We start from the raw sequence: 12,356 nt of genomic DNA on the forward strand, positions 1-12,356 counted from the left end.
AACAGAGAAGCCAGGTTATATAGCGACACCCAGATCTAATCAGAACAGGTGAACAGGGAAGATGATGTCACAAGTTCAATTCCACCAGTAGCCACCGGGGGAGCCCAGAATCCAAATTCACAACACCACATGCTGTGGCCTTATTGTTCAGTTCTTTTCCATGTTTTTGTCTTGTCCAGCTTGGTCTGTATAATGATTTGTTAGCCAAGCTGGTATCTCTGGAGATGCAGATATACCCTCCATATCTTTAGTTAGCTGTGGAGATTTTGTATTTTCTGTGGTGGATATTTTCTAGTGTTTAAATACTGACCGCATAGTACTCTGTCCTATCCTTTCTATTTAGCTAGAAGTGGCCTCCTTTGCTAAATTCTGATTTCAGTCTGTGTATGTTTTTTCCCTCTGGGGGGCTGTCTATCCTTTGGGAATTTTCTCTGAGGCAAGATAGTTTTCCTTTTTCTATCTCTAGGGGTAATTAGTCCTCCGGCTGTGTCGAGATGTCTAGGGAGTGATAGGTACATTCCACGGCTACTTCTAGTTGCGGTGTTAAGTTCAGGGTCTGCGGTCAGTACAGGTACCACCTTCTCCAGAGTACGTCTCATGCTGCTCTTAGGCCACCAGATCATAACAGGTACCGGGAGTACTGGCGAAGTCCTGAAGAGTAGCTGGCAGACTGGCGGGACTAGACGGGTCCAGCGTAGACAGTGCGGATGCAGTCCAGATTAACCGGGTAACAGGTTGCAGAGGCTCTGTGGAGACAGACAGTGTAAGCAGAGTACTTGCCAGATATCTCAGAAACAGAGAACCGGAAGTAAGAAACAGTGGATACGTGTTGCTCCAGTGCCCTCCCTAAGGTGGAGGAGCTAGAAATAGTAACCCGCCATACGCTATTGGTTAGAGGCAACTTTTGGAAATTGCACACTGTCTCTTTAAGAGACCGGGATCAAGCGCGCGTGCGACCTAAGAACCCTGCCTGGGAACCTGCTGGGCGCACGCTAGGAAGCAGGAGTGGAAGGAGGGACAGGAGCAGCATTAGGACAGCGTGGAGCCGGCACAGAGCGGGAGTCCCGACGGGGACCCCTAGGAGGTACAGGAGGTGTAACAACCAGTCGGGCCTTTATAGCAGAGTGGCCTGACGGAAGCCTCTCCTCAGTGCAAGACATATGAAAGCCTGCATAGAGTTTGCTAAAAAACACATGAAGGACTCCCAGACTATGAGAAATAAGATTCTCTGGTCTGATGAGATGAAGATAGACCTTTTTGGTGATAATTCTTAGCTGTGTGTGTGGAGCAAATCAGTCACTGCTCATCACCTGCACAATACAATCCCAACAGTGAAACATGGTGGCAGCATCATGCTATGGGGGTGTTTTTCAGCTGCGGGGACAGGATGACTGATTGTCTTTGAAGGAAACATGAATGCGGCCAAGTACAGAGATATCCTGGATGAAAAGCTCTTCCAGAGTACTATGGGTAATTAACCCTTGACTTAATTTATGCTCTATATGTTTTTTGGTGCAGCACTTCAGCATGGTTTTTTTGCGGCTTTCATAGCCTATTTTAGCCATATGCTTTGACTGGAATTGCCTTACTTTTTTTGTCTCACTATATGTAGGTTAAGGGCTTATGACGGTTCCATGTTACTATCATAGAGCTATATATACATGCCCACTCGGACATTGTCTTTAGTGCTGCACCATATAGGTCTAGGGTAGCGGTTACTCAGTATCTTCACCTTTTAGTATCACACTCTTTTCCATACAAATGTAATATTTATACAATAATTGTATTGAGTTTTTAATTTTTTGATTTTGTATCAATAAATGTTATTTTTTAATACATAAAAGACTCAGGTTCTCCAAATTTCAAAAAGTATATACACATCAATAGCAGTATCGGCTATATAATATATATACACTGCTGTATATAGATTATATAGGTGATACTGCTGTGTAACAGTGTATATATACACACACAGCAGTATCTCCTATAATGTACCTTATAATGTATATAGACTGCCGTATATAGATTATATAGGTGATACTGCAATTATATACAGCAATAGCAGCCAGTATCACTTATACTGTATATTGTAAATACAGAGGTCTATACACAATATATGGGTGCAACTGCTGTATATACATAAAAAAAGTTTTCATTTTGGGACTCACCCAGAAGTCACGTGTTTCTCAACGCAGTGATCCAGAACACTCCCCGAGAAAAAATTCCCAGGCTCGAGTTCATACGAGGACATCCAGCAGAGGGCGCATCACCGCGACTCAAGGTAACTACAGGTCATTCCCCTGCATTCCATTCACTCCCCGGGGTTTTACAGCCATGAGTAGTGTTGAGCATTCCGATACCGCAAGTATCGGTATCGGCCGATACTTAGCGGTATCGGAATTCCGATACCGAGATCCGATACTTGCCGCGTATCGGATACCGGAATCGGAAGTTCCCAGGATTCAAACTGCACAAATTTGCACAAATTCAGCCAATGAGAATGATTCCAAGTGTGGGCACATCCTGTTCAGCATGGAGGGCATGAAACTACTGGCAAGGCTGTGATTGGCTGCTGAAATGATGTCATGATGCAGTTTAAAAGTCGCTGGCGCCATTTTGCGCTCACTCTGCTGTGAATTCAGTTAGTGACAGGACGCTGTTTGCTGACTGAGGGCCAGTTTAGAGATAGCGATTTGCTTCATTGTTCTTTTCCAAGGCTAATTTAGCAACCGCTGTGTTCACCTACTAATCATCTTGCTTTTGCCTTGTAGCACTGTTTTCACAGCGATCTGCAAGGTCTGTGTGTGTGTGTGTGTGTGAGTGCAGCCCACTCTCTAGTCTGTGTGCAGCCATAGGCCATAGCTGGTTGTATTCAGTTCAGGGAGGGTGGTTCATTGCCTCATACTGTTCTATTTTTTTATTTTTTTTTTCAAGTAGTGTAGTCTGCTGCTCATTTATTCTAATAATTCCTATTAGTGACTTTCCACCCGTATCCAGCTAACTTGTGGAAAAACACTACATAGGATAAAGTAGAGGAGTGTTTTTGGGCCTTGCAGCGCCGTTTACGGCTGTCTGCACGGTCTCCGTGTGACTGCAGCTCGCCCTGTAGTCTGTGAGCAGCCATAGCCTGGTTGTATCCAGCTCAGGGTTCTTCACTGCGTCATACCGTCAAATCAATTTTCCTTTTGTTTTAAGTAGTGCAGGCTGCTGCACATTTTTTCAAAAAATTCCTATTAGTGTCTTTCCACCCGTATCCAGCTAACTTGTGGAAAAACACTACATAGGATAACGTAGAGGAGGGTTTTTGGGCCTTGCAGCGCCGTTTATGGCTGTCTGCACGGTCTCCGTGTGACTGCAGCTCGCCCTGTAGTCTGTGAGCAGCCATAGCCTGGTTGTATCCAGCTCAGGGTTCTTCACTGCGTCATACCGTCAAATCAATTTTCCTTTTGTTTTAAGTAGTGCAGGCTGCTGCACATTTTTTCAAAAAATTCCTATTAGTGTCTTTCCACCCGTATCCAGCTAACTTGTGGAAAAACACTACATAGGATAAAGTAGAGGAGGTTTTTTGGGCCTTGCAGCGCCGTTTACGGCTGTCTGCACGGTCTCCGTGTGACTGCAGCTCTCTCTGTTGTCAGTTCAGCCCCCAAAAAATAAATAAATAATAAAGTTCACCAAACACACCACTTTACATTTGTGTAGGCCACATTAGCACTTATTAAAGTCTAGTCCACACTTTAGAAAATTAGTGTTTCTTATACCTGTTAGGAGCTGTTCAGGAATAAGCACACAAAGCCGTTAGTACTTTTCTGCTTATCTTTATCAGTCAACCAAGATGAAGAAGGCAGGGAGTAAGGCACGTGGGCGTGGGCGCGGAGCAGGGAGAGGACGTGGGGATTCTGTGCCTGCTGCGGGCACCGGAGACTCCGCAGCACCCACTTTCAGCAGGGAACAGTCGTTCATGCGCAGCTTTGTCGGAGAGTGCCGTACACCGCTGCTGCGTGAAGACCAAATTGAAGCCGTTGTCGGATGGATGGCAGCTAATTCATCGACTTCAATTAGTGCTACATCCTCTCAGACACAGAGCACTGGAGAGCACCCATCTGTCTCTTCACCACCTGCCAAATTGCCCAGGTAGACAGAGAGCCCAGGACAGGAGCCGTCTCTACTTCTGTTCTCTGAATCTCTTGGCTTGGAAACAGGGGGCCAGCCAAGCAGCATTGGAGAAATGGAAGAAGAGGCAGGGTGCAGTGATGCCCAACAGCTTTTTCTCTCTGAGTCTGAAGAGGCGGGTGGGCCAGTGCCTCCGGTCACCACATCGCAGGACGCATCCGCTGATGACACTCAGGTGCCACTTTCTGGTGCGTGCTCTGCTGCTGAGACTACCCAGGAGGAGCAGTTGGTGGCAGAGGGTAGTGTAAATGATGAGGTACTTGACCCATCTTGGCGTGAGGGACAGGAAGGTGGTGGGAGCAGCTCTGAGGAAGAGATTCCCCGAACGGGCCAAAGAGGGAGAGGGAGGGGGAAGACTGCGGATCCTGCAGCCTCCACTTTGGCACCCGTTAGGAGCATGTCTCTTTCAAAAGCCAAAAAGGGCGCTCCCAAGACTTGCAGTGCCTGGGCCTTTTTTGACACAGTTGCAGATGACATTTGCTATGTCAAATGCAAGGTGTGTCATCACAAAGTCAAAAGAGGTCGAAATGTCAGCAGCCTCAATACCTCCAACATGTGGAAACATGTGCGGACCAGGCACGCGGCGTTGTTAGAAAAACACACTGAAGAGCTAGGCCAACCAACAGCGGCAGCTACCACCTCTTCAGCTCGTGTTGCCTCTTCCTCCAGCTCACACGCAGCTGGTTCGGCTTCCTCCCAGGATCGCCGTGGAAGAACCTCTGGCCCTGTTGTCCAGAGACCCACTGTAATTCCACCCGCAGCACCACGTTCCCAGGCATCCTCACACTCCCAGCCCAGTCTACAGCCATCGGTAGTACAGGCATGGGAGAAAAGGCGGCCTTTCTCGTCAAACCACCCACAAGCACAGGCTCTGACTGCAGGCATTGCCAAACTTCTGTCACTGGAAATGCTGTCATTCAGGCTGGTGGAGACTGACAGCTTCCGTGACTTGATGTCATTGGCAGTCCCACAGTACAATGTGCCCAGCCACTTTTACTTCAGCAGGCCAGCTGTCCCTGCCCTGCACAAGCATGTGGAGGGACACATAAAACACGCGCTACTGAACGCCGTCAGTAGCAAGGTCCACCTCACCACCGATGCGTGGACCAGTCAACATGGACAGGGGCGATACCTTTCCCTCACAGCCCATTGGGTTAATGTTGTTGAGCCGGGTACAGATCGTGCGAGTGGCGCAGGACATGTCCTGCCCACTCCAAGGATTGCAGGAATCCAGTCTGTACGCATTGACTCCTCCTCTTACACCAGTTCCTCAGAATCATCGCTGCAGGAGCCGTCACAGTCCACCTCCACATGGACCCGTGAACGTTTACCTGTTACGACCGACATGAGCACAGCCGTGGCCAAACGTCAACAGGCCATCTTGAAATTAATTTCTTTGGGGAATCGAAGACACACAGCGCAGGAGCTCTGGAATGCCATCAAGCAGGAGAGCGATGTGTGGTTTGTGGCAGCGAATCTCCAGCCAGGCATGGTAGTGTGTGATAATGGCCGAAATCTGGTGGCAGCTCTGGGCCTCGGCAACCTCACTCACATCCCATGTCTGGCACATGTGCTCAATTTGGTCGTGCAGAGTTTTTTGAGGGACTATCCGGATCTTGATGCACTGCTGGATAAGGTCCGCCTAGAGTGTGCTCACTTGCGGCGTTCCAGCACGGCAAAATCGCGCATTGCGGCTCTGCAGCGCCGATACCGCCTTCCGGAACATCGCATCATATGTGACCTACCTACCAGGTGGAATTCCACGTTACATATGTTGGAGCGGTTGTGTGAGCAGCAGCAAGCTGTAATGGAGTACCAGCTGCATCAGGCGCAAAGAAGTCGCACTCCGCGCCGTTCAGACTTCACAACCACAGAGTGGGCCACTATGAAGGACGTCTGCCAGGTTTTGCGTCCCTTCGATTATTCCACGCGGATGGCGAGTGCAGATGATGCACTAGTCAGCATGACTGTCCCCCTTATCTGCCTGCTTGAAAAATCACTGCAAGTGCTAAGGGATGATGTTGTGGAAGAGGTGGAGGATGAGGATTCACCATTTCCATCATCTTCTGGACAGTCAGCGCCACGTGGTTCCTCACAAACGCGTAGGCAGGGGACACTTTGTGAGGAGGATGAGGAGGAGTCAATGGAGGAGGAAGACATCCGTCCAGAGGAGGGAGTTACACAATTGTCCAGTAGTCAGTGTGTACAGCGAGGGTGGGGTGATGACGAGCGGGCAGAGATCACGCCTCAAGCAGGGGACAGCGTTTCTTGGCCAGTTGGCAGTCTGCAGCACATGGTGGATTACATGCTGCAGTGCCTGAGAAATGACCGCCGCATCGCCCACATTCTCAACATGTCTGATTATTGGGTGTTCACCCTCCTCGATCCTCGCTACCGGGACAACTTAGAAAGCCTCATCACACCGTTGAACCGGGAGCTAAAAATGCGGGAGTACCAAGAGACACTGGTGAATTCCATCATCTTCTCCATTCCAACTGAGAGAAGTGCTGCTAGTGCATTACAAAGCAGCTCAGTGCGTCCAGGCAGTGGAGGAGGCTCTGCACAAAGAGGGAGCAGAAGCAGTACCTCTGCCCAAGGCAAGACCAGTATGGCCCAACTGTGGCACAGTTTTGTGTGCCCGACACAAAAGTCTACACCATCACAGACGGCTCCAGTCAGCAGGAGGCAACGGTTCCGTCAGATGGTGACAGACTACATGTCTTGCCCTCTTGCTGTACTCCCAGACGGCTCTTCCCCTTTCAAGTTTTGGGTCTCAAAGCTGGATACATGGCCACAGCTAAGCCAGTATGCATTGGAGGTGCTGGCTTGCCCTGCGGCTAGTGTACTATCGGAACGCGTCTTTAGTGCTGCAGGTGGTGTACTAACTGACCATCGCATGCGACTATCCTCCGATAACGTTGACTGGCTTACTTTCCTGAAAATGAACCAGGCCTGGATCTCGCAGGACTTTGCCACTCCTCTTCCTGATTAAATAATTAGGTGACTGTCTACAGTATCCAGGTCTCCAGTTGTGTTCATCTTTCTACCACCTGAACTTTAATTCCTGGGCTCCAACACCGCCAGTTGAGGCTCAGAAGTGCCGTCTGCACAGTCAAAACATACGACCCAGTGTTATTGGGTGTCAGTAACGTCAGCTGATCCCCAGCTGTGTAGCCGGCAATGTGTCCTGCGACCGCCACGCTGACACAACAACTGAAATGTAATGGAACCTGTCCCCCCCCCAAGGCGTTTGTTACTGAAAGAGCCACCTTGTGCAGCAGTTATGCTGCACAAGGAAAAGGTAGCTATTTTTGTTTAGCTCCTTGCACACGCAGAACTTAACACTTATAAAATGTGTTCACTGATACCGTAAAACCGTCCCGGAGGTGGGACTTTCCTTCGTAATGTGACGCAGCACAGCCGTCATTCTTACACCCCCCCCCCTCGGCGCCGTGCGCCGGCTCCTCAGCGTTGTTTGATTCTGTCTCGAAGCCTGCGCTGTTATGTTATCCCTTGGCTAGGCACACTTAGCGCTGCCCCTCTTCTGACATCATTTGGTGTCATGCAGACTGCGCCTGTGCGGCCGCCAATGTGTTAGTGGGGTTCAGTAATGCCTGCTGCTCCCCTGCTGTGTATACGGCAACATGTCATGCGAACGCCACGCAGGCACAACAACTTAAATTTAAGGGAACCTGTCCCCCCCCCCAGGCGTTTGTTACTGAAAGAGCCACCTTCTGCAGCAGTAATGATGCAAAAGGAAAAAGTGCCTCTTTTCGCGGTGCTCCTTGCACATGCTGAACCTAACACTTATGAAATGTGTCCCCTCACACCGTTAAACTGTCCTGTCGGTGGAACTTTCCTTTGTCATGTGACGTAGCACTGCCGTCATTCTTACCCCCTATGCGCCGTGCGCCGCCTCCTCAGCGTTGTTTGAATCTGTCCCGGAGCCTGCGCTGTTAGGTTAGCCCTTGGCCATGCACACATTTTGCGCTGCCTGTCTTCTGACATCATTTGGTGTCAGGCTGGCTGCGCCTGTGCGGCCGCGCAGGACGAAATCCCGCCTCGCAGTGTCTTCTGATTTAATCCCACTGCGGGCCTGGGATCCATGGACATGCGCAGTGCATATCTGAATCTCCGCCTCTCACTCATCTCCCTACGCCTTCTTCAGACTGTGCGCCGTCAGCTGATCCCTAATAGCATGCCACAGCTGTGACGACGCACAGTCTGAAGAAGCCGTAGGGAGGGGAGTGAGAGGCGAGGATATGCACTGCTCATGCCCATGGATCCCAGGTCCGCAGAGTGATTACATTAGATGACACAGCGAGGCGGGATCTTGTCCAGCGCGGCCGCACAGGCGTAGCCAGCCTGACACCAAATGATGTCAGAAGACGGGCAGCGCAAAATGTGTGCATGGCCAAGGGCTAACCTAACAGCGCAGGCTCCGGGACAGATTCAAACAACGCTGAGGAGGCGGCGCACGGCGCCTAGGGGGTAAGAATGACAGCTGTGCTGCGTCACATCACAAAGGAAAGTTCCACCGACCGGACAATTTAACGGTGTGAGGGGACACATTTCATAAGTGTTAGGTTCAGCGTTTGCAAGGACCATAATTAAAAGAGCTAAGTTTACCTTTTCCAGCATTAGTGCTGTACAATATGGCTCTTTCAGCTACAAACGCCTGGGGGGGGGGGGTTAAAGGTTCTCTTTCAACTTACTCCAGTGCAGGCTTCGGCCTACACTCTGCTCCCTCTCCTCCTCCTGCTGACCCCGGGCTCCAACACCGCTAGTTGCTGTCCGGAAGTGCTGGCTGCACAGACCAAAACACCCGCCACTCTGTCAGTGGGGTTCAGCACCGCCAGCTGTTCCCCTGCTGTGTAGCCGGCAACGTGTCCTGCAAAAGCCACGCAGACACAAAGCTGCCGCCAGTGCAGGCTTCGGCCTACACTCTGCTCCCTCTCCTCCTGCTGACCCTGGGCTCTAACACCGCCAGTTGGTGCCCGGTACTGCTAGCTGCACAGAGAAAAACACCAGCCAATGTGTCAGTGGGGTTCAGCACCGCCAGCTGTTCCCCTGCTGTGTAGCCGGCATCGTGTCCTGCAAAAGCCACGCAGACACAAGAACTGAAATTGAAGGGAACCTGTCCCCCCTCCCCCAGGTGTTTGTGTGTTTTACAGCCACCTTGTACAGCAGTAATGCTGCATGTGTGCAAGGTGGCTCATAAACTTATTCTCCTTGCACACGTGGAACAGAACACGTCTACAATGTGTCCCCTGAGACCATTAAAACGTCCCTGAGGTGTGACTTTCCTTTGTAATGACACGCAACGACCCCCTTGGTAGCACAGCCCTTCTTCTGACATCATTGTTTGGCTGGCTGCGCCTCTGCGGCTGCCCTGCCCGACACAACGCCCCTCAGTGTCTTATTTATTTTGACTGCGAGGGTGTGATTGACGGGAATGAGCAGTGCATATCTTCGCCAGGCTGTCACTCAGCTCCTTCCGCCTTCTTCAGACTGTGCGGCTTCATGGCCGTCGCATGCGATAAGGGATCAGCTGACGCCGCACAGTCTGTAGCAGCTGTAAGGACCCGAGCGAGAGGCGAACATATGTACTGCGCCAGGCCATGAATCCCAGCCCCGCAGTGTGAAACACTGTAAAGACACTGCGGGGCTGGGATTCATGGGCATCGCGAACCGCACCGGCCGACATGAAATGATGCCAGAAGACGGGCAGCGCATGGCCAAGGGATAACGCAACAACGCAGACTCCTGTACAGCAAAATGCGATGCTCAGGAGGCCGCGCCAAGCACCAAGGTGGTATTTTTGCCAGCTGTGCTGCGTCTCATTACGAAGGGAACTCCCGCCTCCAAGACAGAATGACTGTATAAGGGCCAAAATGTTGTACGTGTTTCATTCAGCTTGTGCAAAGAACAAAATTAAAAGAGCAACCTTTGACTTGTGCAGCACTACTGCTGCATAAGGCGTGGCTCTTCTAGTTTGTAACACCTGAGGGGGGGGGTTAAAGGTTACCTTTAAAATTGGTTCAATTAGGCTTCGGCCTACACTCTGCTCCCTCTCCTCCTGCTGACCCTGGGCTCTAACACCGCCAGTTGGTGCCCGGTACTGCTAGCTGCACAGGGAAAAACACCCGCTAATGTGTCAGTGGGGTTCAGCACCGCCAGCTGTTCCCCTGCTGTGTAGCCGGCAACGTGTCCTGCAAAAGCCACGCAGACACAAAGCTGCCGCCAGTGCAGGCTTCGGCCTACACTCTGCTCCCTCTCCTCCTGCTGACCCTGGGCTCTAACACCGCCAGTTGGTGCCCGGTACTGCTAGCTGCACAGAGAAAAACACCAGCCAATGTGTCAGTGGGGTTCAGCACCGCCAGCTGTTCCCCTGCTGTGTAGCCGACATCGTGTCCTGCAAAAGCCACGCAGACACAAGAACTGAAATTGAAGGGAACCTGTCCCCCCTCCCCCAGGTGTTTGTGTGTTTTACAGCCACCTTGTACAGCAGTAATGCTGCATGTGTGCAAGGTGGCTCATAAACTTATTCTCCTTGCACACGTGGAACAGAACACGTCTACAATGTGTCCCCGGAGACCATTAAAACGTCCCTGAGGTGTGACTTTCCTTTGTAATGACACGCAACGACCCCCTTGGTAGCACAGCCCTTCTTCTGACATCATTGTTTGGCTGGCTGCACCTCTGCGGCCGCCCTGCCCGACACAACGCCCCTCGGTGTCTTATTTATTTTGACTGCGAGGGTGTGATTGACGGGTATGAGCAGTGCATATCTTCGCCAGGCTGTCACTCAGCTCCTTCCGCCTTCTTCAGACTGTGCGGCTTCATGGCCGTGGCATGCGATAAGGGATCAGCTGACGCCGCACAGTCTGTAGCAGGTGTAAGGACCCGAGCGAGAGGCGAACATATGTACTGCACCAGGCCATGAATCCCAGCCCCGCAGTGTGAAACACTGTAAAGACACTGCGGGGCTGGGATTCATGGGCATCGCGAACCGCACCGGCCGACATGAAATGATGTCAGATGACGGGCAGCGCATGGCCAAGGGATAACGCAACAACGCAGACTCCTGTACAGCAAAATGCGATGCTCAGGAGGCCGCGCCAAGCACCAAGGTGGTATTTTTGCCAGCTGTGCTGCGTCTCATTACGAAGGGAACTCCCGCCTCCAAGACAGATTGACTGTATAAGGGCCAAATTGTTGTACGTGTTTCATTCAGCTTGTGCAAGGAACAAAATTAAAAGAGCAACCTTTGACTTGTGCAGCACTACTGCTGCATAAGGCGTGGCTCTTCTAGTTTGTAACACCTGAGGGGGGGTTAAAGGTTACCTTTAAAATTGGTTCAATTAGGCTTTGGCCTACACTCTGCTCCCTCTCCTCCTGCTGACCCTGGGCTCTAACAACGCCAGTTGGCGCCCGGTACTGCTAGCTGCACATAGAAAAACACCCGCCAATGTGTCAGTGGGGTTCAGAACCGCCAGCTGTTCCCCTGCTGTGTAGCCGGCAACGTGTCCTGCAAAAGCCACGCAGACACAAAGCTGCCGCCAGTGCAGGCTTCGGCCTACACTCTGCTCCCTCTCCTCCTGCTGACCCTGGGCTCTAACACCGCCAGTTGGTGCCCGGTACTGCTAGCTGCACAGAGAAAAACACCAGCCAATGTGTCAGTGGGGTTCAGCACCGCCAGCTGTTCCCCTGCTGTGTAGCCGGCAACGTGTCCTGCAACAGCCACGCAGACACAACAGACCTACAAATGCCTCCAGTGCAGGCTTCGGCCTACACTCTGCTCCCCCTGCTGACCCTTTGCTCCAACACCGCTAGTTGGGGCTCTAGGAAGACAAGCTTGAATAGGTCCCCATCCTGGTTCCAGCACTGTCAGCTGGTTCTGGGCAGAGCCTTTGGCTTAAGTGCCTCCTTCTGGGTATCCGAGTTCCACCAACGTCAGGTGGTCCTTGGTAGTGCTTTCAGGCACGGGTACCTCCTGCTTAGTAACCGGGTTCCAGTAACGTCAGCTGGTCCTCAGTAGTTCCATTGGCTCTTGGACCTTCGGCTACCCATCCGGGTTCCAGTACCGTCAGCTGGTTCTCGGCAGTGTCTTTTGCTCTTGTACCTTCTGCTCCCCATCCTGATTCCAGTACCGTCAGCTGGTTCCGGGCAGAGCCTTTGGCTTA

Source organism: Ranitomeya variabilis, chromosome 5, assembly GCF_051348905.1.
Source record: "Ranitomeya variabilis isolate aRanVar5 chromosome 5, aRanVar5.hap1, whole genome shotgun sequence".
Classification (NCBI taxonomy): domain Eukaryota; kingdom Metazoa; phylum Chordata; class Amphibia; order Anura; family Dendrobatidae; genus Ranitomeya; species Ranitomeya variabilis.